General features: G+C 36.9%; 1 protein-coding gene across 1 annotated transcript in view; it reads left to right on the top strand.

Annotated features, from left to right (window-relative positions):
* The window catches only part of LOC111147172 (general transcription factor IIF subunit 2), a 157,343-nt gene that overhangs the window by 45,178 nt on the left and 86,266 nt on the right, over nucleotides 1–25,899 (top strand). The gene's annotated exons all lie outside the window — the stretch shown is intronic.

The raw sequence follows: 25,899 nt of genomic DNA, 5'->3' as shown, positions 1-25,899 counted from the left end.
ACTGGGTAAACATGCCTTCTCATCCCTGCCCTTCTGTTCATTTGGATGCCCCCAAAGCCTCCATGAACTCTTAAGATCTCAGTAAGGTGCTCTCAGATACCATTCCTGATTCTTTTTCTCACTTCAGCCCCCAGTCTTTCATATACGCAGATTCTCTATTTACAGCTTTTTGAAGTAACTGTTTCAAAGCAGTAGAACTTCTGCACTGAATATAATTTACTCTGGAAGACAGTTGCACGGGAAAAATATTCTGTATACATAGTACCTCATTAGCTGAAAAAACTATCATTTGTGAGAAACCATTTCATTCCAACACTATAAAATTCATGAAAAGTAATTCACATAAATTAACTGCATCACTGATTCAGCTGACATTCGCCTCCCCCAAAGCCTGTACTTGCTTCTAAGTCTTGTCAGAAAAAAATATTAAAATATGTTAAGTGGGAAAAAGAAAAATTAATTGGAGCCTGTGTAATGGTAAGTTTACCAGATTGTCTCACAAAGATAACCATAGTCTGTATTAAGAAGAAAAATAAGTAAAATTTTAAAATGCGAGGACTGTGGACTCTGAGAAACAGACTGAGGGTTTTGGAAGGGAGTGGGGTGGGGGATCAGGTGAGCCTGGTGGTGGGTATTATGGAGGGCATGTATTGCATGGAGCACTGGGTGTGGTGCATAAACAATGAATCTTGGAACACTGAAAAAATAACGTTAAAAAAATAAAAATGCTAGGATCATGATTCTGTTTTGCTTGTTCTTAACATGTTAGTCCTTAAGTTTAGTATTTCTCTCTCTTTTTTAAAGATTTTATTTATTTATTTGACAGAGATACAGCAAGAGAGGGAACACAAGCAGGGGGAGTGGGAGAGGGAGAAGCAGGCTTCCTCCTGAGCTGAGAGCCTGATGTGGGACTCGATCCCAGGACCCTGGGATCATGACCTGAGCCAAAGGCAGACACAACCATCGGAGCCACCCAGGTGCCCCAAGTTTAGTATTTCTAATATTGCAGTATTTCTAAATAATACTGGTTATGTCCACTGTAAGACTTAGCTTGAAAGTTAAATAATTATTAGGAAGGAAATAAGGTTCCTCAGTATATGTAAGAGATTGTATAGAAAAGTCAAAGTCTTTAATGAGTGCATGAATTCAGAATCAAAACACATCTACCAATGTTCTGTATTTTGATCTGAGTGATGGTTACAGGGATGTGTTTACTTTGAGAAAATTCATCAAAGCTTATGAACTTATGACTTGGATACTTAAATGTAAGTTATAGTTCAGTAACATTTTTATTAATCAAGCAAAGCACAAGAAGAAAACACATTTTTCTAAAAATCTGTTTACCAGATCTCTTAGTTGATTCAAAAAGTTAATTATAGGTATTAAATCAAGTTGTATGCTTTTGCTGGGGGTTCCATAAAACAAGAACAGACTGAGTGGCTTAAACAACAAATTTATTTTCTCATAGTTCTGGAGGCTAAAAGTCTAAAATCAAGGTCCCATCATGTTTGGTTTCTTCTGAGGCCTCACTCCTTAGTGTGCAGATGGCTGCCTCTTTCTGCCTCTTCACATGGTTGTTCCTCTGTGCACATATACCCCTCGTGTGTGACCAGGTTTCTTCTTATAAGGGCACCAGTCATTTAGATTAGGGTCTACTTTAACTGTAGACTACAGTAACTGTAGAGTTAACATTTTATTATCCCTGATTTGGTTCGGATTTCCCCAGAAGCTCACTCTGTGTTATTTGATTGGGAACCTAGATATGACTCTGCAGCATGAGATGCGTCTGTCCCATGGTTTATGTGTCACTGGGAGTGGTACATACACTGCTACTTTAGCAGTAGGATCGTACTGGCCAAAGTTACAGAATTAGAAGGCGTGCTGTTTAAGTAGTAATTTACCCACATTATTAGTGGAGGAGGAGACTTGCGTTTTGACCTGGATCATTTCTGAATAAGAGGATGTGTGTGTGTTGGGATATTGATTGGAAGAGAACTCATTTTACTAATCTTATATTAAAGATAGTGACTTTGCTGCACAGATAAAAGGAGAGTATATTGGAAAAATAAGAAGTCATAGACTGTAGGTTGAGTTTTAAGTACTAGGCAAAGATGTTTTAGGACAAGATAGTCAAAGATACTGGGTCATTAGAGTAAAACACGGTCTAGCAAACCCTGTTCTATTGAAACTGATCTCGCCTGGATGTAGTGTTCTTTAATTTGGAAAACATGGTTCTCATGGTTCTTTCCTTTGAGTTTAATTTTAAAGGTAGAAGAGGAAGTACTTAAGGATTGTCAAGTTTAGGGGTGAACTTAGGAGTATAAGTCATGAATCTGTGTGTGTTATGACCACTAAAATAATGCTGGGGTAAGAAAGTAAATCCATCCTACAGGCCTGTTTTATTTGGCTTGCTTTTGTTTCGGTTTTTAATGCATACTGGTGATTTTAGGCAGGGCATTCATTCTCCAAATGGCCAGGCTAAGAGTGTAGCCGTTATGCCTTATTTATACTCACTTGTTTCATATACTTTTCTTACCTACCCCATCCCTGACAACTTCTGGGTTTAAAACAGCCTGGTATCTGTCCGGTTTGCTTTTTTGAGATAGCAGAGTTAATTTGAATGACTTTGAGAATGGAACTACAGACCAGTTTCCTTTCTCTGTGTTCATGTCTTTCCTGCCTTGGAAGGAATACCAAAGAAGTGAAGAGATGAGTAAAAAGCCAAGTTATACCTCTTTGGACACAGGACAGAATGATAATGTGTTCTGTGGTTCGTTCTTTAGAAGACTAGACAAACCTATTAAGCAAATAATAAGGAACCGTACTGGAATGCTATAGATTTTCCTTTCCACTTGAAGTTAGGGGAGGGAAAAAAAATCCCAGATTGAGAATCTTAATATTGCTGTTACCATACCCACTTTAGGAATGGAGTCTCATAGCTTATTTGGTTAGGGAATTAAGAAATTTAATGGTAGAGACCAGTGGAAGGATTTGTATTTCCCAGGTATAGTTTCAGATGAAAAGCAGTGTGATTCACTGTCTAAAAGATAAGTTTAGCCTATAAAAACATCATTTGTGGAATTAAAATGAAAAATAAATGTGTAATAAAACATCATTTGTACAATGTTTTACGAAGTACTTTTGTAATACTGCCGCATGAGCCTCAAGAACTCGGAGGGAAAAACTGGTAGCATGATGTGGGTTGGGCAGATTTAATTTAACCACCAGCTATGGGATCATTATTACACTATGCCCTGAGAATCCAATGTTTTGCAAAGACACACAGTTCCTGTCCTCAAAAGTGTCTGAATCGGGGGTAGGGAAGGGTTGGGTTTCAGTGGAAGCAAGAGAGGAAGCAACCAGATTATCCTGAATGAGACAGAAGCTTCCCTGAGAGCCTAGCATTTGAGTTAAGACCTGAAGTATTCCGAAGCAAGCAAAGCACGCCTGTTGATCACTGAGGCAGCACGTGCAGAGGTTTGAGAGCATCGTGCATTTGGGGAACATCGTTGGGAGTGTAAAGGCTGAGGCACAGAGTGCGGTGACATGGGACTAGATGTAGGTTCGGACTGGAGAGGGAGTCAGGCTCTGATGAGGACTGCTTTCCACTGCATTGATGAAGGAAAATGGTGACTCCTGAAAGTGTGTGAATCTTGGTGACACTGCTCTGGGAGTGTTGAAGGGTGGCAGCACGTTAAACAGTTCAGGAGGTAGGGGCTATGGTACGCAGCATCTCAAAGACTGACAGTGCTACTAGAATAAAGGTTTGGGGAAAGAGGAGAAAATTAATTATTTCATCCTCGGAATTTGTCAGGCACGCATCTTTTTTGGGCTTCCGTGTTCTCCTAAGAGACTCAGTTTCATTTTGAAGTTAATTGTCATGCAGCTATAAATATTTTATATACATTTTTATTTCATCTTTTATTGCTCATACTAAAGAATGAGGAATGTTTTGATCATTTCTGGATATAGTGTTTTTCAAAAGACAGCTGTTAGCTTTATTCACTCTAGCCGGCAAGTGCCTCATTCACTACTAGTGACTGTTTTTTATTCTCTCCCATTACTTTTATTCACAGAGTACACAGTACTTTTCATACCTCAGCACTTGAATATTTGTCATTCTAAATTGAATTTGCTTTAAATAACTTTTGTGAAGGATCTTGCATTTTGTGATCATTGTTCCATGCAGTTACTCTTCAGTGAAAAGAATTAGCTTTAATAATGTTTATAATTCTATATAAGGTCTTTTCGGTTACATTAATTACTAGCCCTCACTTGCAGCCAGTTTTTGATTGTCTTGACTGATATATTGTCTAATTGACTATCCAGATTGTTACCTGGGTATAGTGATGCTTTATAAATAGTGAGTAAATTTTTGAAATTTACTTCGTTTTTTAAAAATTTTATTTAAACTCAATTAATTAACATACACTGTATTATTGTTTCAGGAGTACAGATTTGTGCTTCATCAGTCTTATATAAAACATATATATAATATATAAAAGACTGATCATCAGTCTTATATAAGACATGTATATAATATATAATATAAAAGACTGATGAAGCACAGACCTGTACCCCTGAAACAAATAATACATTATATGTTAATTAATTGAATTTAAATTAAAAAATGTGGAAAAACAGGGGTGCCTGAGTGGCTCAGTTGGTTAAACCTCTGCCTTCAGTTCAGGTCATGATCTTGGGGTCCTGGGATCAAGCCCCACATTGGGCTCTCTGCTCAGTGGGGAGCCTGCTTCCCCCTCTCTCTCTGCCTGCTGCTCTGGTTACTTGTGATCTCTCTCTGTCAAATAAATAAATAAAATCTTTAAAAAAATATGTGGAAAAACAGGGGTGCCTGGGTGGCTCAGTTGGTTAAGCCTCTGCCTTCAGCTCAGGTCATGATCTCGGGGTCCTGGGATCAAGCCCCACATTGGGCTCTCTGCTCAGTGGGGAGTCTGCTTCCCCCTCCTCTCTCTGCCTGCTGCTCTGCCTACTTGTGATCGCTCTCTGTCAAATAAATAAATAAAATCTTTGAAAAAAAATGTGGAAAAACATAAAGCTAGCTATACCTACAAAAGAAAGAAAAAAAAAAAAAACCCAACCCAGTGTTCATTAAAGCACATACCCTCTCCCAGTGTCCATCACCCAGTTACCTCATCTCTCCACCCCCCCCCACTTCCCTCCAGCAACCCTCAGTTGTTTCTTATGATTAAGAGTCTCAGGTTTTGTCTCCCTGTCTAGAGAAACAAATTTTATCTGCTTTAGATTTAATCAGGTGATACATATTTGATACAAATCATTAAGAAGTGCTATTATGAAGTGCACTGCCTTATTTTGAAGGATATTCTACTGCTGTGTAAGCTCTTTAGAAAATCAGCTTTATTTGAAAATTGATTGTTATACCATATCTTTTTTTTTTTTAAGAGAGAACTAGAGCAAGTGGGTGGGGTGGCAGAGAGAGAGAGAAGAATCTTAAGAGAGAGAATCTTAAGCAGGCTCCACGCCCAGCACAGAACCTGATGCGGAGCTTGGTCTCACGGTCCTGAGATCATGACCTGAGCCAAAATCAAGAGTCAGATGCCCAGTCGACTGAGCCACCCTGGCACCTGATCATTATACCATTCCTGTAGAATATAGATATCTTTGTAAAACTGATCTTATAATATTTTAAATTGTTGAAGTTATAATTCTTTGGAAGTTTGGTGCTTAAGGTTATAGTTTAAATCTTTTAAATGGAAATTTTCAAGCGTAGTAGAATAATGTATGAAGCTCCATATACCTATCTATTATTATTCCTTTTCCTACCTCCTTTGTCCACTGCTGGATTCCTTTAAGCAAATTCCAGGTGTAACACTTCATCTGTGCATATGTTAGTATGGTTCTCAGATCCTGCTCTCTCTTTATGGATTGCTTTTTTCTCTCTCCTTAAAAAATATGTATAAAATCACAAATAGCTCCAAAATAAAAACTGTTTTTGCTTAAGCAGCATAGTATTTCTGAATTTTTCATAATTCCCAATATTCGTTTATTTATTTTTAATTTAAGTTCAATTAGCCAATATATAGTACATCATTAATTAGTTTTTGGTGTAGTGTTAGTGATTCATTAGTTGCACATAACACCTAGTGCTCATCATATCACACAGTTACCCCATCCCCCCACCCACCTCCCTTTCCACAGCCCTCAGTTTGTTTTCCCAAGTCAAGAGTCTCTCATGGTTTGGCTCTCCATTTATTTTATTTTTATTTTCAAGAAGATTTTATTTGTTTGTTAGGGAGAGAACATGAGAGAAGGAGAGAGTCAAAGGGAGAAGGCAGACTCCCTGCTGAGCAGGCTTGATCTCAGGACCCTGGGTTCATGACCTGAGCCAAAGGCAGATGGTTAACTAAGCTACCCAGGTGCCCCCCTTTTTTTCATTTATTTAAAAAAAATATTTATTTATTTGACAGCACAACCAACTAGGAGCAGCAGAGGGAGAGGGAGAAGCTCATAATTCCCTATTTTATCTATAAGTAAACTTGATATTTAGTGATTTCTTAGAAGATTTTATTTATTATTTTTATTAGTTTTTTAAAAGATTTGATTTATTATTTATTTGTCAGCAAGAGAGAGACAAAGAACACAAGCAGGAAGAGATGCAGGTAGAGGGAGAAGCAGGCTCCCCGCGAAGCAAGGAGTCTGATGTAGAACTCAATCCCAGGACCCTGAACTCTTTGACCTGAGCTGAAGGCAGACGCCTAACGGACTGAGCCACCCAGGTGTCCCAGGATTTTATTTATTTATTTGACAGAGAGATAGAGAGAGCCCAAGTAGGAAGAGCAGCAGAGAGAGGGAGAAGCAGGCTCTTTGCTGAGCAGGGAGCCCGATGCCAGGCCCCATCCCAGGATCTTGGGATCATGACCTGAGCTGAAGGCAACTGCTTAGCCCACTGAGCCACCCAGGTGCCCTTTTTTAGTGATCTTAAAAATAAAAAGGAGTATTTGCATTCTACTCTTTTTATATAACACCTTTATTGAAGTATAATTCATATATACCATACAATTTACCCATTTAGAGTGTAAAAGGTCAGTGGTTTTTAGTATATTCACAGAGACCTGCAGCTGGCACCACAGTCTTTTTTAAGAGCGTTTTTATCAACCCAAAAAGAAATGCCATACATAGGCAGTCACCTCTTATTCTCACTCCAGTCTCCCAAACCAAGGCAACCACTAATCTCCTTTCTGTCTCTATGGTTGTATTTAACTATTCTAGGCAATTCAGATAAGTGGAATCATACAATACATATTTGGTCTTTTGAGACTGGCATTTTCACTTAGCATGTTTCCAGGGTTCATCCATGATTTAGCATTGATCATGCTTAATTTCTTTTATTGCTGAATAATATTCCATCGTATGGATATGCCATGTTTTCTTTATCCATTCATCAGTTGATGGGCGTTTGGATTATTTCCACTCCGGGGCTATTAAGAACAATGTTGTTTAAGAGCATTTGTTTACAAGGTTTTTTGTTTGTGTGTTTTTTGAACTTACATTTCCAAATCTCTTGAGTATATAGTAGAATATATATATAGAATACATATAACATAGGAGTAAAATGCTAGGTCATATGGTAACTTCATGTTAAACCTTTTGAAAAACTGCCAGACTATTTTCCACAGCAGCTGCACAATTTTTCAGTCCCACTAGCAGTATTATGAGGGTTCTGATTTCCTCTACCTCTTCACCAACTCTTGATACAGTCTGTCCTTTTTATTATAGTCATGCACTGAGAGTGAAGTAGTCTGATAGTGGGTTTGATTTGCATTTCCCCGATAGCCAGTGTTGTTGAACATCTTTTCTTAGGTTTATTGGTCATTTGTATATCTTCTTAATTTTTTAAACTTTTTTTTTAAGATTAGATTTGTGGGAGAGAGAGAGTGTGTGAGTGAGTGAGCACGCACACAAGTGGGGGAGCAGCAGGCAGAGGGAGAAGCAGGCTCCATGCTGAGCAAGGAGCCCGATGTGGGACACAATCCTAGGACTGGCTTACGACCTGAACTGAAGGCAGACACTTAACCATCTGAGCCACCCAGGTATCACATATATATCTTTTTTTTTTTTTTTTTTTTTTTTTTAAGATTTTACTTGTTTATTGGATAGAGAGACAGCAAGAGAGGGAACACAAGCAGGGGAGACGCAGGCTTCCCGCTGAGCAAGGACCCTGGGATCATGACCTGCGCCGAAGGCAGCTGCTTAACGACTGAGCCACCCAGGCGCCCCTCGGATATATCTTTTTTAGTTGACTGAGCCACCCAGGCGCCCCTCGGATATATCTTTTTTAGTTGCTGGGGTATTTGTTTTTTTATTATTGAATTATAAGAGTTGTATGTATATACAAGTCCCTTGTCAGATAGATACATGATTTGCAAACCTATTTTCTCATTCTCGAGGTTGTCTTCTTACTTTCTTGACGGTTTATACTCTTTAAAGCATACAACTTTTAATTTTGATGAAATCCAACTTTTCTGTTTTTTCTTTTGTTTTTGTTGTTATATTTAAGAGTGCTTTGTCTAATTGAAGGTGATAAAGATTTATCTTATATTTTCTTCTATGAGTTATATAGTCTTAGCTCTTACTAAGTTATGTTCCATTATGAGTTAATTTTGTATACAGTATGAAGTAGAAGTCCAGCTTTATTCTTTTGCATGTGGATATCCAGTTGTCCCAGCACTATTGGTTGAAAAGGCTGGCTTTTCCCCCATTTAATTGTCTTGGCATTCTTGTTGAAAAATCAATTGATCAGGGATTGTTTATGAACTTTGAATTCCATTCCATCACTCCATGTATCTATCCTTCATGTCGGTACCACACAGTCTTGATTACTATAGCTTTTGTAGGAAGTTCTGAAATAGGAAAAGTTGAGAATCCTCTAGCTTTGTTCTTTTTCCTGATTGTTTGGCTCTTCTGGGTCCTTTGAGTTGCCATGTGAATTTTAAGATCAGCTTGTTAATTTCTGCAAAAAGGACCAATTGGGATTTTGGTAAGGATTGTGTTGAATCTATAGATCAACTTGGAGGATATTCTCATCTTAACAGTGTTGTTTCCAAGCCATGAACATGGATGTCTGCATTCATTTAGGTCTTTAAAAATTTTTTTTGTCTTCTAATTTTAGAGTGTTAGTTTTATGCTATATTGCCTTTTTAAAAAATTAAGTAATGACTTGTTATTTGTATAAAAAGAGAGATGTTGGGCGCCTGGGTGCTCAGTTGGTTGAGCGCCTGCCTTCAGCTCAGGTTGTGATCGCAGGGTCCTGGGATCAAGTCCCATGTCGGTCCCCTTGCTCCATGGGGATCCCACTTCTCCCTCTGCCTGCTGCTTCCCCTGCTTGTGCACGTGCTCTCTCTCTCTGACAAATAAATAAATAAAATCTTTTTTAAAAAAGATGTTCATTAAGAAAAATTGTAACAGTACAGAAACATTCAAATCACCTTGAGTTCCTACTACCAAGAAGTAAATAATTATCATTTGGTTAATATTGCAACTAGACATCATAGAGCTACATAGACCCAGAAATAAGGGTGTAGGGGGAGAGAAATTATGTGTCCTATTTCTTCAGTTACTTTGGTTAGACTTCTATTTTGAGATAATCGTAGATTCATATGAAGCTGTAAAAAGTAATGTAGAGATCTTTGTTTTCTTTACCCAGTTTCCTTCAATGCTAACATACTGCCAAACTATAATACGATCCATTGTAGTACTGCACAGTCTGCTGCATCGGTGTTGACATCCATACAGTCCTCTGACACTCAGATTTCCCCAGTTTTACTTTTACTTACTGATGTGTATACATGCGTGTGTTTAGTTCCATGCAATTTTACCACATGTGGTTTCCTGTACCCGCCACCACTGTCAAGGTACAGACAGTTCTATTCCCACAAGGATTCTTTGTTTCAGCCTTTTGTAACCATGCCACCTTCCTCCCAGCCCCATTTCCTGCTTTCCCCCACCCCATCCTTAACCCCTGGTAACCATTGGTCTTTTTTCCATTTCTATAATTTTATCATTAAAAAAATACTATATAAGTGTTATATAAGTGCTCCCCCCCCCCCACTTAAATTCCCTGGACATTTATCTAAGGTTTTGCATGTGTCAGTAGTTCATTTCTTTCTCTCACTGAGTATTTCCATGGTATGGAGGAATCATAGTATAGTCATTCGTTGAAGGACATCTGTGTTGTTTCCCATTTTTTGCTAGTACAAATAAAGCTGCTATGAACATTTGTGTATAGATTTTTGTGTAAACATAAGTTTTCATTTCTCTGGGATAAATGCCTAAGAGTGCATTTGCTGGGTCATATGATAATTACATGTTAAATTTTATAAGAAACTGCCAAAATTTTCCAGAGTGGCTATTTTTAAAAATAAGTATAAGTAATTTAAAAAACATTTAAAAAAGTGAGCCTAACAAATACAGGAAAGACACATAAACACAAACAGTTGAAATGGAACATGTCCAGCCCCTCAGAAGCTGCTGGGTATCTTATCCTTCTTCCATCATAATGTACTCCTTCCTCCACAAAGGTAACTGTTACCATTGACATTTATGATAATCCCTTTATTTTTCTTTCATAATTAGCATTTAAATCTTCATTCCTTTGCAATTTTTTTTTATTTCTTTTCAGCGTAACAGTATTCATTGTTTTTGTACCACACCCAGTGCTCCATGTAATACTTGCCCTCCTCCCACCCCCCACCCCCCCCCCCGCCCCTTCAAGACCCTCAGGTTGTTTTTCAGTCCATAGTCTCTCATGGTTCACCTCCCCTTCCAATTTCCCTCAACTCCCTTCTCTCCATCTCCCCATGTCTTCCATGTTATTTGTTATGCTCCACAAATAAGTGAAACCATATGATAATTGACTCTCTGCTTGACTTATTTCACTCAGCATAATCTCTTCCAGTCCCGTCCATGTTGATACAAAAGTTGGGTATTCATCCTTTCTGATGGAGGCATAATACTCCATAGTGTATATGGACCACATCCTCCTTATCCTTTCGTCCGTTGAAGGGCATCTTGGTTCTTTCCACAGTTTGGCGACCGTGGCCATTGCCCTTTGCAATATTTTTTACTTCATTTTTGATTGTTAAAAAGAATCATACAGAATGCATTCTTTTTTGCATCGCTTTTTAACTGAACACTATTTTCTAGGACTGATTAATGTTGTATATAGCAGTAGCTTATTAAATTCTTTTCTGTATTCCAAAGTGTGTATTTAACATAGTTTAATTTTTACTGTTGGTGGGTATTTGAGGTGTTTATAATTTGTGGCTCATTACCAGTGCTGCTATCACATTTTTGTACAATTGCCCCAGTTCATAGATTTTTAAAAGGCATATTCCTAACTGGGCTTTGGTCATAGGACGTATTTGTTTTTTCTTCTAGTTGGTAATGCCAAACTGTTTTTTTTTTTTTAAGATTTTATTTATTTATTTGACAGACAGAGATCACAAGTAGGCAGAGAGGCAGGCAGCAGTAGGGGTTGGGGGGAAAGCGGGGAACAAGCTCCCCGCTGAGCAGAGAACCCGATGTAGGGCTCTATCCCAGGACCCTGGGATCGTGACCTGAGCCAAAGGCAGAGGCTTTAACCCACTGAGCCACCCAGGCACCCCTGCCAAACTGTTTTTCAAAGGAGTTATACCAGTTTATATTTCCATCAGCACTGTGAGTTTTTTTGTTTCAGCTCTTCTCCAGTAGTATAGTCCAATTATTATTTTTAAGGTTAACTGTTAAAAATGGATGTGTAGTGATTTCTCATTGTGGTTTGATTTGACATTCCCCTGATTTCTAATGAAGTTGAGTCCTTTTCATTATTGTCCATTTGGATTTCCTGTTTTATGAAATGCTTGTTGAGATCTCTCACCTATTTTTTACTGGGTTGACTTTCTCTTTTTGAGTTGTAGTTCTTTGTAAATTGTGGGTGTAGCCCTTAGTTATATGGTTATAAGTGTCTTTTATTCTGTGACTCACCTTCTCATTCTCTTAAAGGTGACTTTGATGAACAGAAGTTACTATCTTTGGTACATTCCATTTTATTAATCTTTTATGATTTGAGGTTTTTGTGTCCCATTGCAGTGCCCAAGACCATAAAGGTATTCTCATACCGTTTTCCAGAAGGTTTTTTTGTATTGTCTTTCACATTTTGATCTGCAGTCAACTGGAATTGGTTTTTCTGTATGGTGTGAGATAGGAGTCAAATTTTATTTTTCCTCGATATTGATGATTATCATGTACGACTATCTTTTTCTCACTGTTATGCATTGCCACCTTTGCCATAGGTATTTATTGAAGCAGAAGTCTGTTTTTAGATTGCCTATCTGTTCCATTAGTTGATTCATTTATCCTTGTGCTGTACCAAACAACTTTCTTACTGTACCTTGTACTAAGTCTTGATATCTAGGACAGGAAGCCCCTTGCCATCCTGTTCTTCAGGAGTATCTTGGTTATTTTTGGCCTCTCAGCATTTCTGTGTAAATTTTAGAATCATCTTATCTTCCATAAGCACTTGACTGGTTTATTTTTTTTTTTAAAGATTTTATTTATTTATTTGAGAAAGAGACAATGAGAGAGAGCATGAGCAAGGAGAAGGTCAGAGGGAGAAGCAGATTCCCCATGGAGCTGGGAGCCCGATGCGGGACTCGATCAGGAACTCCAGGATCATGACCTGAGCCTAAGGCAGTCGTCCAACCAACTGAGCCACCCAGGCGTCCCGACTGGTTTATTTTTTGTTGGAATTGTATTGTTCTGTATAGCAACTTAGGAAAAATTAGCATCTTTTATTGACTTTTGTAATATATGAACATTTGTGAGGTCTTTAAATTTTTTTTTTAAGATTTATTTATTTATTTATTTTAGAGAGAGCTTGCAGTGGGGAGGGACCTAAGGGGAGGGGAAGAGAATCTCAAGCAGGCTCCCTAATGAGCACAGAGCCCAACACGGGCTTAATCTCAGGACTCAGATCATGACCTGAGCTGAAACCAAAAGTCAGACACTTAGCCAACTGAGCCACCACCCAGATGCCCTTGTGAGGTCTTTAATTTTTCTCAGTAAAGTTTATAGTTTTTTCTTTGGATATCTTATACACTTTTATCATTTCTAGATATTTGATATTTTTGACACTAAAGTACCTCTTTTAAAAGATTGTCATCACTTTGTTTCTGGAATATAGAAATACAGTTGAATTTTAATATTGACCTTGTGCTCTTCAACCTTCTTTAACTGCCTTATTCATTCTAATAGTTTATCTATAAATTTTTTTAGTTTATAAATTTAAAAAAAATTCATACCTATGTAATCATAAAATCTGCAAATAAAACCTCAGTTTTGTGTCTTTCTTTCCAAATACTATACCTTTCATTTCTTTTTCTTGCATTATTGTACTAGTTGGGGATATTAATAGGGTCATGTCTGTTTAACATTTCATCTTTATGTTTGCTGTAGGTTCTAGTTAGTTGGTTGTTTTGGGTAGGCAATCCTCATCAGATTAGGGAAATTCCTGTTTCTTCCTAATTTGCTAAGCAATCCGATGAATGAATGAATAATGAATTTTATCAAATATTTTTTCTGTCTCAAGATCTATTGATATTATAAAATTTACTTATGTGGAAAGTTATGTTGATTTTTAAAATTGCTAATCAAACTTCCATTTCTGGAATAACTAACTTGGCTTTGACTTGTAATACTTTTAATATTGCTAGATTCAGTTTGCTTATCTTTTGTTTCATATTTTTACATGAATTGTTCCATGTTCATGAATTGTTCTAAGTTCATGAATTTATTTGACCCATAATTTTCCTTTCTCCTAATGTTTTTATCAAGTTCTGGTATTGAGGTTACACTGTACTCATAAAATGAGTTGGGGAAGTGATCCTTTTCTTGTTACGAAGATGATTTTTTATAAGACCGGGTATATTTCTTCCTTAAACAATTAGCAGAATTCACTGATTAGTCTAACTAGAAATGGAATTTTCTTTGTGGGCAGTTTTTAAATGATGGAGTTGGGGAGCAAATCTGTATAGCATTTCTACACATCTTGTGACAGCTTTTATCTCAGACTATCCTTTTAAGAATGTTTATATAACAAAAAGCCTTGAAATACAGAAATAGGGTCTTTCTACAGGGCAAAGGTTGTTAGGTTTGCTGGCAGCCTCGATATGAGATCAGTAGTTTTCTAAGCCTGGGGTTCTTCAGCTGTGACCCACACCCTCTGTGTACATACTATCTACCTGAGCCTCTTTTAGGTTGCTGCCATGGGCAGATAGCAGAGGCAAAAGGAACTGGATACAAATGTAAAAATCATGCTGTCTGCTTTGTGGTGAATAATGAAATCCTTTTCCCCTGGCCTAGGAGTCTCCTATCTTCTGCAGGCATCTATGAAATTGTGGTAGGAGTTTTCGAGTAACTTGGGTAAAATGTCAGACCCTTCTCAGTTGTTGACAGGAAGTTGATTTATTTATAGGACTGTTTGAATTTCCTCTATCTTCTTGTGTCATTTTTGGTGAATTTTGACTTTCTTCCTTTTATCTAAATTGTCAAGTTTATTAGAATGAATTTCCACTTGTTTTCTTTTAAAATGTCCATAAAATTCGTAATAATGCCTTTGTTCTTCATTCCTGATACTGGTAATTTGTGTTTTTGCTGAGTGTAGAATTCTAGGCTGATAGATACTTTCCTTCAACTCATTGAAGATAGTCACAGCCTTCAGTTGTTTTTGTCATGGAGAATTCTGCTTAGTTTGTTGCTTCTTTTAAAGTAATCTTTTTATTCTCTGTGGCTACTTGAAATTTTTCTCTTTATATTTCATTTCTACAGTGTTAATATGATACATAAGTGGAGATTTCTTTTTACGTAAGCTGCCTGGGATTCATTGAGCCTCTTGTATCTGTTGATTGCTCTTTCGTGAAGTTGAAAAATTTCAGACGCCATCCCTTTAAATGTTGCCTCTGTTCCATTTCTTTTTTTTCCCTCCTTCTGAGACTGATTAAACTAAATGTTTTAAATAGATGCTCAGCCTTTTCACTCTTTTATATCTCTTTTCTCATTTTTCTAGCTTTCTTCTTTTCATGCTGTGTTGTGCTATGCTATATTTCAGCTCACTGAAGTTTTCTTCTGTTGTGTCTAAAATCTCAACCAGTGAGGTTTAAATGTTACTTACTGTATTTGTTATTTCTAGATCTCCTATTTGGTTCTTGTTGAATCTCTGAGAATCTTCCTGATGTACACAAGGAGGAGTTTTTGGCAGTCATCTTCAGAGACAGTCTACCACAGCCACATTTAAACCATGTTCAAGGCTTGACATTTTTCTGGTAGGATAGCCAGAGGATTGAAACCAGTTTGATCATTAGGGTGACCATGTAACGGGCCATCCAACTGGAACATTTTTGAGAGGTAAAAAGAAGTGTTATAATCCAGACTGTCTTGGGAAATCTAGGACCTGTGGTCATCCCAGTTATGATTTATTGTGGACTTTTCCATGTCCTGTTCACTCACCTTGGGAGTACAGTCCTTTGGGATGTTAATTTTTTATGGTAAGAGACTCCTCTTATGCTTTCCACCTTGTGCAGGATTTTGAGTTCTGTTTATTTTCCCCACTGCTTTCTTTGGGAGATTGTCTAAATAGGGTGTCTCATTTTCTCAGGATTGATGCATGACCTCACAGATTTTTGTTTTCCCTATATTTGGAGATTGGTGATTACTTATTGTCTTGTGGTCTTTTTGATACTTTTAAGATTTAATTCAGCTTTTATAGTTTTCTGTGGGAGCTTTGATCTAAATAACTTAGGCCACCATTATAGGGAATAAATACAAATGTGGTTAATTTACTTTAATTAACAGAAGAAAGAAAATGGAAAGAATTGTTTAGTGTCAAATAAGTGCTTCTTTTCCAGAAAAAAATATGAGTTCCCATGAGCTGCCTCTTAGTTGTGGAATGAGGTTGTGGGTGTGAGGTGGGAGCAGTTAAGGGTTTCAAGTCATTATGTTTGTTTTTTTAACTCCAGGTCCCACTTTGTGATAAACTTGTTAATTCCTTTTATGAAAAATTAGGACATTATTTCCCTCAAAATGTAATTTCTCAATTTTTATGAGTTACATTTTCACTTTATTGAGGCTTTAAAGGTTAACATTCTGTTCCACAGCTAATTCCCCTGCTGTTTAACCTTAGTGTTAGCTGTAAATAGATTTTGTGCTTTTTTTCTAGTTTTCTGATCATGCCATTTTATTCCTGAATTATTTATTTTTATGTGTCTGTATATTGTCTAGATTTCCACATTAGATCCTAATTTATTTTTAAAAAGGTTTCATGCATGACTTTTTAAAAATACAGTTTTTCTTTTCAGTTTCATTGTAGAATTTTTTTTTAAAGATTTTATTTATTTGACAGACCGAGATCACAAGTAGGCAGAGAGAGAGAGAGAGAGAGAGAGGGAAGCAGGCTCCCTGCTGAGCAGAGAGCCTGATGCGAGGCTCAATCCCAGGACCCTGAGATCATGACCCGAGCCAAAGGCAGAGGCTTTAACCCACTGAGCCACCCAGGCACCCCTCATTGTAGAATTTTTGTCTCCATTTTAGACTCAAGATTTTATGTCTTTTTTAGATATATAGTTATAATTTTATATATAGAAGATAGATTATATATGTTTTATTCCTCAAGGAGTTATAGGCAATTAATGAATATTTACTTTTAAGCTAATTAAACACTTTGGTGGAAGAATTGATTTACTTATTTGGTGGAAGAATTGATGTACTTATTTTCTCTCCTTGCTTCTTATCTTTATTTCCTCTGATGTTGAAATACAATTCTTAATAAGTACATTTTGTCTTAATTATAAGCTCTGATTTAATTTGGTCACTATGCTTGTATCATGTAAAAAATGGTCATTTTGGGTTTTTTTAGTTTTGTGTATTTGTAGTGAAATGGATTGAATTGTTATTTCTGGTATTTATATAGTTGAGTCCTCTTAATTTAATGTACTGCTTTAATAAATTTTTATACAATAAAATTACTCAATGATTTTTTCACATACATCTTAGTATTTTCTTTAGAGGGATATAGTGATGTGGAAAGCATGACTTTTTCTTTAAAAATATTTTTTCATTTTGGTAGATTGTCAGTCTCTTTAGTGGTCCGTGCCATTTGTGGTCATCAAAAAACAAAAGAGATGTGACATCAGTTCTTTATATACCTCATTCCCTTCTTGCTAGCTGCCTCAAAAAGGAAAGGGTCACACATTTCAATTAATGACAGCTTGGAATTTATTTTCTTATTAATGGTTTTAAGGAGAGTTGTTATTATTTCTTAAGAATAAGAAATCAGGGGACGCCTGGGTGGCTCCGTTGGTTGGACGACTGCCTTCGGCTCAGGTCATGATCCCGGAGTCCTGGGATCGAGTCTCGCATCGGGCTCCCAGCTCCATGGGGAGTCTGCTTCTCCCTCTGACCTTCTCCTTGCTCATGCTCTCTCTCACTGTCTCTCTCTCAAATAAATAAATAAAATCTTAAAAAAAAAAAAAAAAAAAAAAGAATAAGAAATCAGGATAAAAGCTTGGTCCAGAGAGGTTTTTGGGGAATCTTGGAATGAATCGCCAAGAGTGTTTTAAATATATCGATTATTTACATATATAAACATTTCTTTCTTCTGTTCTTTCTTAAAATATTTTATTTATTATAGAGAGAGAGTGCGCACGCACACCAGTGGGGGTGGGGGACAGAGGAAGAAGCTGAACAGGAAGCCCAATGTGAGGCTTGATCCCAGGATCCTGGGATCATGACCAGAGTTGAAGGCAAATGCTTAACCGCCAGAGCTACCTAGGTGCCCCTCTACTGTTCTTAAAAAATTTTCAGGTGAGGGGCACCTGGGTGGCTCAGTTGTTAAGTGTCTGCCTTTGGCTCGGGTCATGATTCCGGGGTCCCGGGATTGAGCCCCACATCGGACTCCCTGCTCATTGGGAGGCCTGCTTCTCCCTCTCCCACTCTCCCTACTTGTAGTTGCTCTCTGGCTGTCTCTCTCTTTTAAAAAAAAAAAAAAAAAAAAAAATTTTTCAGGTGAGTTGAAAATCTTACCTCTGAATCACATTTACGTTATAAGTTTGTTTGGTGAACACTCTTTTTCATAGACTCAGGAAAAAAAATTTTTTTCTACTTTTCAAAGCTAGGGGGAGAATTTAGACTGACAGTGTTATGTTGTACTAATTGAGAGTGGTTTCTGGAAATGAATGCTGAATTAAAACCCTCTTTAGTCTCTCATTAGGAAGGATGCCTGAGTGCCTCAGTCAGTTAAGCGTCTGCCTTCGGCTCAGGTCATGATCTCTGGGTCCTGGGATCGAGTCCCACATTGGGCTCCTTGCTCAGTGGGGACCCCGCTTCTCCCTCTGCCTGCCCCTGCCACTCCCCCTGCTTATGCTTTCTCTCTCTCTCTCTCTCTGTCTGATAAATAAAATTTTTAGAAAGAAAATCTCTCAGTAGGAGCTCTGAAACCTTAGACATACTTGGTCAAACTTCAGTTTGTACATCAGACACAGCAATGAGAATAATGCCTGGCACAAGCTAATGCTTAATAAACATTAGTGTCTTTTTATTCTTCTTTATTTTATCCCTTTATTTTTATATTTATTATTAATATTTTTCATTTCTAATCTGAGCTAGGAATTTGAATAGAGATGAACAGTAGACTTAAAGGTGAGAGTCTTAGGCTACAGAGACAGCTTTAAATAAATGTCCACTGTAAACATGTTTTTAAAATAAGGGTCTAAGAAAGTGAATTGCTATGGTAATTAAATTACAGTTTAACTTAAAATAAAATTTAAAAGATATCTATCATTAATATGAAGCCAAGCAGAAGGTATTATTAATAACAGCTTTAGTTAGGTGTGTGTTCAATTCAGAAAGACTGACCAAGCAATGCCATTGGTCCTATTCCTCTCTTTGGTTTTATAAAAGATTGGTAGGAGCTATGTTCGCAGGCATTTTCCTTGAGTGCTTTAGAATAAGAACATTTCTCAATTTGTCCTCATCTTCTTTGGTTATATTTAGTACATATAAGTGACCAGAAGCTAAGAGATGCCCAGGTTCCAAGGTAGTAGTTGGGACTATTTAACTCTTACTAATCTTAGTTGATATCTTTTGCTTATTAGCCAATTTTCAAAATACTTTTTCTTTCCAATGGACTCCTAACATATATATTCTCGTGTTTAAAACTTCTAAGTATTTATTAGTAATTTGTCTCTCAGGTAGCTATGTAAAATAAGGTATTAAGGAACAATAACTTCATATTTTATCTTTTAAAGCTGTATAGTACAAAACACTACATATTTAGAATTAAATATGAAATAAATTTACTAATATGTGGATGCATGAGTGTTGCTCTTAAAAGAGCAACAGATTTGTGTTGTATAACCTGAGGAAAAAAAACAAAACCCACCACTATTGACCTTTGGGTCACTTTTTATCTGATCTTTTTTTTTTTTTTTTTTTTTAAAGTGTGTGAGCTTTAGCATCAGTGCTCCAGTATTTTCAGTGTAAGAGAAAGGCAGCAGTTGCTCTTCTTGATCCTTCTGTTGACGTGTTCTTGGGGAAAGTGTCTAATTGTTTGAGTAGTTTAACACAAGCTTATTAATTTGGAATATTGAAGATAAGAGTACTAGCTACTTAGAAAACAAATGGCTGCCCTGCTGGTTAAAGCCTCAGACCCCTCTCTGTGTGGAAATCGCTCCTTATGTAACTCTTCATTCATGCCTTGCTGTTCCTAAGAAATTGGCCATGTATGTCTGCCAGCTTCCACCAGTTCAGTTTTTCAGTCTATGTTTCTCCTTCCCAGGTTGTTGTTGTTGTTTTTTTTTAAGATTTTACTTATTTGACTTATTTGACAGAGGGAGACCACAAGTAGGCAGAGCAGCAGGCAGAGAGAGAGGGGGGAGCAGGGAGAGCCTGATATGGGGCTCGATCTCAGGACCCTGGTATCATGACCTGAGCCAAAGGCATAGGCTTAACCCACTGAGCCACCCAGGCGCCCCTCTCCTTCCCAGTTTTCTTTCTTCACTTCCTCTCAGTACTCTAAAACAGAGCATGCGAGATGCTTTTTGATCCTAAGTATTTTATTTTTTTTAAGATTTTATTTGTCAGAGAGAGAGCACAAGCAGGGGGAATGGCAGGCAGAGGGAGAAACAGGCTCCCTGCTGAGCAAAGAGCCTGATGCAGGGCTAGATCCCAGTACTCTGGGATCATGACCTGAGCCTTAGGCAGCCGCTAAACTGACTGAGACACCCAGGTGTCTCAATCCTAAGTATTTTTTTTTAATTGTTTGATACTACTGGAAAGGAGAAGAGAATTATGTTTTTTTTTCTGTCCATCCTCTTACTCCACTACCCCCTAAGTAGGGATAGAGGGTATAGTACAAATGTTGACGGTATCTCAGAAATTTGTGAAGTTGTTCCTTCGCTTACTTTATATAAATACACTCTCCACCCCACCAAAACCCCTCTCTCCCAGTTGCCTAAAGATATTCTACTTTTTCTTAGATGTTCCCATGGAAGAATTTTTAGTTCATTTTTAGCAATCAGTTTGGTGGTTATTCCCGGGGAGCTAGGTATTATTCTGGATTATTCAATAATTATTCTGTACCTGAATGAGGAAAATCTCCTTGGCTCATAGAGGTTTCTTTCCTGGTTAGACTTACTCCCTGACCTATCAGTCACACCCTTTCCTTTCTGTGACTGTGGCTCAGCATGTCTCAGAAATGGATTCTATCTTGGTTTTTTCTTGCATCAAACTCACCAGACTGGGGCGCCTGGGTGGCTCAGGAGGTTAAGCCTCTGCCTTCGGCTCAGATCATGATCTCAGGGTCCTGGGATCGAGCCCCAAATCGGGTTCTCTGCTCAGCGGGGAGCCAGCTTCCCCCCGCCAACTTCTCTTCCTGTCTGTCTGCCTACTTGTGATCTCTCTGTCTGTCAAATAAATAAATAAAATCTTTAAAAAAAAAAAAAAAAAAAAAACCTCACCAGACTGGCACTGGCTGGATTCCCTTTTGGTTAACTTCGGCATCTTTTGGTATCTTATGCCAAGTCTTGGCCCAGTCTAATAAGGGGAGTTGCTAACCATTCTTCAACATTATCTTGCCCATTTTCAAGGCTGCATTGTAACAAGTAAACATATATGTATCATAAATGCCTGCGATTGTATATATTGGTTGTTTTATAAATTAATCACCTGTGGGTTTTAGATTCTTTTGTTTGATGTTTCTCTCCAGTAATCACCCAATCCTTATTAATAAATTATTCCTGTACATAGCTATATATAGTCTTTCCTTTTTCTTTCTATAGGGGATTCTATAAAAACGTACATGGATATGGGGCGCCTGGGTGGCTTAGTTGGTTAAGCGTCTGACTCTTGATTTCAGCCCAGGTTATGATCTCAGGGTCATGAGATTGAACCCCATGTGGGCCTCTATGCTCCATGGGGAGTCTGCTTGAGATTCTCTCTCCCTCTGCCCCATCCCGTTAACAGGTACATGCACGCGGGCTCTCTCCCTCTCTCTCAAATAAATAAATCTTTTATACACACACACACACACACACACACACACACACACACATACACATACATACATACATACACACACATTCACACAGATAGAAAAAATACATAAAAATCAAAGTAGTTCTTTTAGGGGGCGCCTGAGTGGCTCACTTGGTTAAGCATCCAACTCTTAATCTCAGCTTAGGTCTTATCTCAGGGTTGTGAGTTTTAGCCCCTCCTTGGGCTCCACACTGGGTGTGGAGCCTATTTAAAAGAAAAAAAGAATTGTTAGGATATAGGATCGTAGGTATCTGCATTCATATTATTTTTAATATTTAAAAAAAAAATAAGTAGTGGGGCACCTGGCTGGCTCACTCAGAAGAGCATGTGACTCTTGATCTCAGGGTTGTAAGTTTGAGCTCCACATTGAATGTAGAGATTACTTAAAAATAAGAAGAAATTTTAATAATTTTTTAAAAAGTTCATCAAATGATATGCCTAAAATAAATGCTAAATGGTCTAGTTTTTTCTGCAGCTGCATAAAAGTCAGGTAATTAAATTCAAGGAACTACTGAGATTAAAGTTAGTATCATTCAATAATTCTTAATCTTAAAAACTGGTTATAAACATCTTGTTATTAAAAAAAGTCTCTTGTAACAAGGCAAAATCAGTGGAGTGAAATTAGGAAGAAATCAGACTTGTTCAATTTTATACTTTAATGATATAGAAAATATGTCTAAACATCTTAGAGGACAAGAATCAAAATTACTTTTTGAAAAGTTGGGCCTGTCTTCAAAAAGGAATTTTCCAAAGTTAACTAGATTAAAAAAAAAAAAACCAAAAAAAACAAAAAACAAACTACTAACTGTTTGCTTTTAAATGTGCCTAAATACTCTGGAATCTTGGGTTTGGAAAAACCTGTTGTGCTCTTAGGTTAACAGTTATGTTTTATGATAGGGAACAGTTTTTTTTAAAGACCTATAATAAAGAAGTACATTATAATTGCCTCACTCTTTCATGTCCAATTCAGTATTTTTTCTGAAATAATCAGTGATCTGAATAAAGATAGAGGTTCTACATTTTATATACAGTATCCCTAACATTGTACTTTTTTTTACATTTTTGGAAATTTTTAAGCGAAGGTTATTTATAGCAGCTTATGAGATTTATATCAGTGATTTTTGTTTGATAGAAACTCTTGAACCCGGTGTTTATTTTGGTCAAGAAGTAGGAACACAGTCAGCTCTTCATAAATTATTTTAGGTAAATTTAAAATTTCATCTTAGTTGTTTCCCTCTGCCCAGCATACTTTCCTTTATTACCACTCCCTCGGTGCTTGTTAACAGAAGCAAATTAATTTTAATATTAACTTAAGCAAAATATGATTAGGAAGACCAGTCTGCTGTGTAAGTAGCCATATATATTTCAGAGCTAAATACAAGTAATTTCTAAGTTGCACGCTGTTTTGGATAGTCCATATTACACCTCTGCTTTATTAGCAAGGATAATTATGAGTCTGATGCTCTAATTTTAACCTTGACTGACATCATTGCAGTTTAAGACATTTAACCAGAATTTATTAGGTGGGGTATCTCTAAGATTGTGTTATCACATATATTACTGCTGACTGGATTTATACTGCTGATGAAACAGCTGCAACAATTATTTTGTTCTTGTAGATTTTATACATGAAGATAGAATATAAAAAGTCCCAGGAAACTCATCATATGCATTTTTAATACAGATGAAAACTGTGTTGGCCTATAGCAATTTAAAGTATATTCTTATATATATTTATAGTGTTCATCAAAGTATTAAGCATGTTTGTTAAAAGTTCTGCATTCTGTTCATGTCTAAGTTGAAAGCCTAATTAATGTAAATGTGAATTTTTGTGCATGGTATTCATGATTATGTCATGAAGATATCTTTATACTGGATAAGATAATAATCAGTGGTTATTGAAAGTCTATAGTGTGTGAGGCACTTTACGTATAATTTAGAATTTCATTTAGGTCTTATAAAAGGTCCGCCAGCTAATCATTATCTCCATTTTGTTATGGGGATGTTCAAGTTCAAAGAAGTTAAGAATCTTGCTTACATCATGTAAACAAGTTAGTGGAGGTTAATTGAATTTGAATCCAGGTCTGACTCCAGTGGTCATGTGTGCTCTACTTTTTCTTCATAATATCTCCATTCTGTGGACGGTACAAGTCCTAAAAAGTTAACCTTTTCCTCAAACTTGATATATGAAAATCTGGATTTACTAGTAGACAAATTTGGGATATCCTTTATTCTTGTGAGATGGTTCATCTCATGTTCTTTAAATGACCCCGCATGACATTAAAAATATTATTTGCTTTCCCCTAGTTCAGTTTGTCACTCAACATTTTACGAGTACCTACATTGTGAGATTTCATCAAGTGAGGCGAACCTGGGTTTTGGTACTCTGTATTCAGCACAGACTTTTTGAACACCAGGTTCTAAGTGTTAAGAGATGTAAGTGGCTGGCAAAAGCAGACATAGTTCCTGCTGGCTCTGGAGCTAGTTAGTATACCTGTGTTTCAAGTCTGGGTTACACTTTTACCTCTTAATAACTGTATGATCTTAGGTTCCTTAGCCCTCCTAAGTCTCTATTTCTTCACCTGAAAGAAGGAAAGAATGATAGTACCTTTCTTAGGGTCATTGTGAAGATTAATTGAGATAATGTATGTTCTTATGTCGTATTAGGCATGTAATGAAACAATAAGCATTACCTTTTTTTCTTTTTTGAAGCATTACCTTTTAATATCATCTTTATTTTTTTTTATTTTTTTTGGGGGGGGGGCTTTTATATATTAAATGAAAAGCTTTTATTGGGCGCTGCCCGCGGTGCTGCGCTCCCTCCCGCGCCGGGCCAGTCTTAATATCATCTTTAAAAGAGCAATTGAACTATAATGAAATTTCTTTAAAAAAATAACAAGCCTCGGGGTGCCGCGTGGCTCAGTGGGTTAAGCCTCTGTCTTTGGCTCAGGTCATGATCTCGGGGTCCTGGGATCGAGCCCTGCATCAGGCTCTCTGCTCAGCGGGAGCCTGCTTCCCCCTCTCTCTCTGCCTGCCTCTCCGCCTACTTGTGATCTCTGTCCAATAAATAAATAATAACAAGTCTCATTAGTATTATTAGCTTCAGTCTGGGATGGTAGTCATCTTTTACCTGCAGAGTCTCATTAAGTGTTTCATTTGCTCTGCACACAGCCATACACATTTTAGAAATATACTACACTATCAGCTGTGTTTTGTTTTTCATATTTTAAGGACACTACTAGAAGCATTGCATGGGATAATTCCAAATGCAGGGGTATGTATGTTTGGCTTGTGGCAAGTAAACTATTTTTTGTTACTTTCCTTTTGAAAAAGAAGATAGTCACTTTGTGATTTATTCTGTGAAGCAATGAGAATTTCTGTGAGAAGAATTTAAGGAAGAAATTCTTCATTGACTCCAAACAGAAATACATCACTCTTACGATTGGCATTTTGTATGATTTCTTGAGTCATTTTTAGTGGAAAATATTTCTAAATATTTTAAGATATAGGAAAACTGAAAATGAGATTTTCTGTATACTTAAACATAGTATTTATGCACTTGGATATGTAAATTCAAATGCAGCTAACTGAATTTAAAAAGGTACACTTATAAAAAGTCGTACAAGAGTAATTGATCTAGTCAGATGACCTTCAATAACTAAATTGTTTTAGAATATTATGATCAAGAATGTAACGATGTGTTAAATGCATCCAGTTATCATTTCTTTTGGAAACATACGTTAAAATGAATGACAGATTTCTTTAAGTAGTGGTTTCTGTTGGTAATAATTTGTTACGACAGTTAAATTCTCTTTTTGTGAATTCATGCAAAAACCTATACTACCTCTAAGGTGATTTGTTTAGTGATATCTCCTGTAGAAAGATATGTCAGGGCTATTTTCATTATCTGTAATGAAATCTTGTTAGAGAAAATCTTGCTTTGACATTAAATCATTCTCATTTTTTTTCATTACCAAAGTCCAAATGCCAAGGAAAAGTCAACTCACAAGCTGGAGAAGTATGTAAACAATTCAATTACAGGGAACTGTTTTAAAATAGACTTTACTATATTTTACTATTTTCATAGTTTCTTTAAATCCTGATTAAGCCGTGTTAAAGTACATAAGAGATAATTTGATGTTTTATTAGAAACTTTTATACATAAAGGAAGATTGTGTGGTTGATATGGATTTTTTTTTTTAAAGATTTTATTTATTTATTTGACAGAGATCACAAGTAGGCAGAGAAGCAGGCAGAGAGAGAGGAGGAAGCAGGCTCCCTGCCGAGCAGAGAGCC

This window comes from Enhydra lutris, unplaced genomic scaffold, assembly GCF_002288905.1.
Source record: "Enhydra lutris kenyoni isolate GAN:26980312 unplaced genomic scaffold, ASM228890v2 scaffoldscaffold15, whole genome shotgun sequence".
Lineage (NCBI taxonomy): Eukaryota > Metazoa > Chordata > Mammalia > Carnivora > Mustelidae > Enhydra > Enhydra lutris.
The sequence above is the reverse complement of the archived record's forward strand: the minus strand, read 5'-3'. Positions and strand labels throughout refer to the sequence as shown.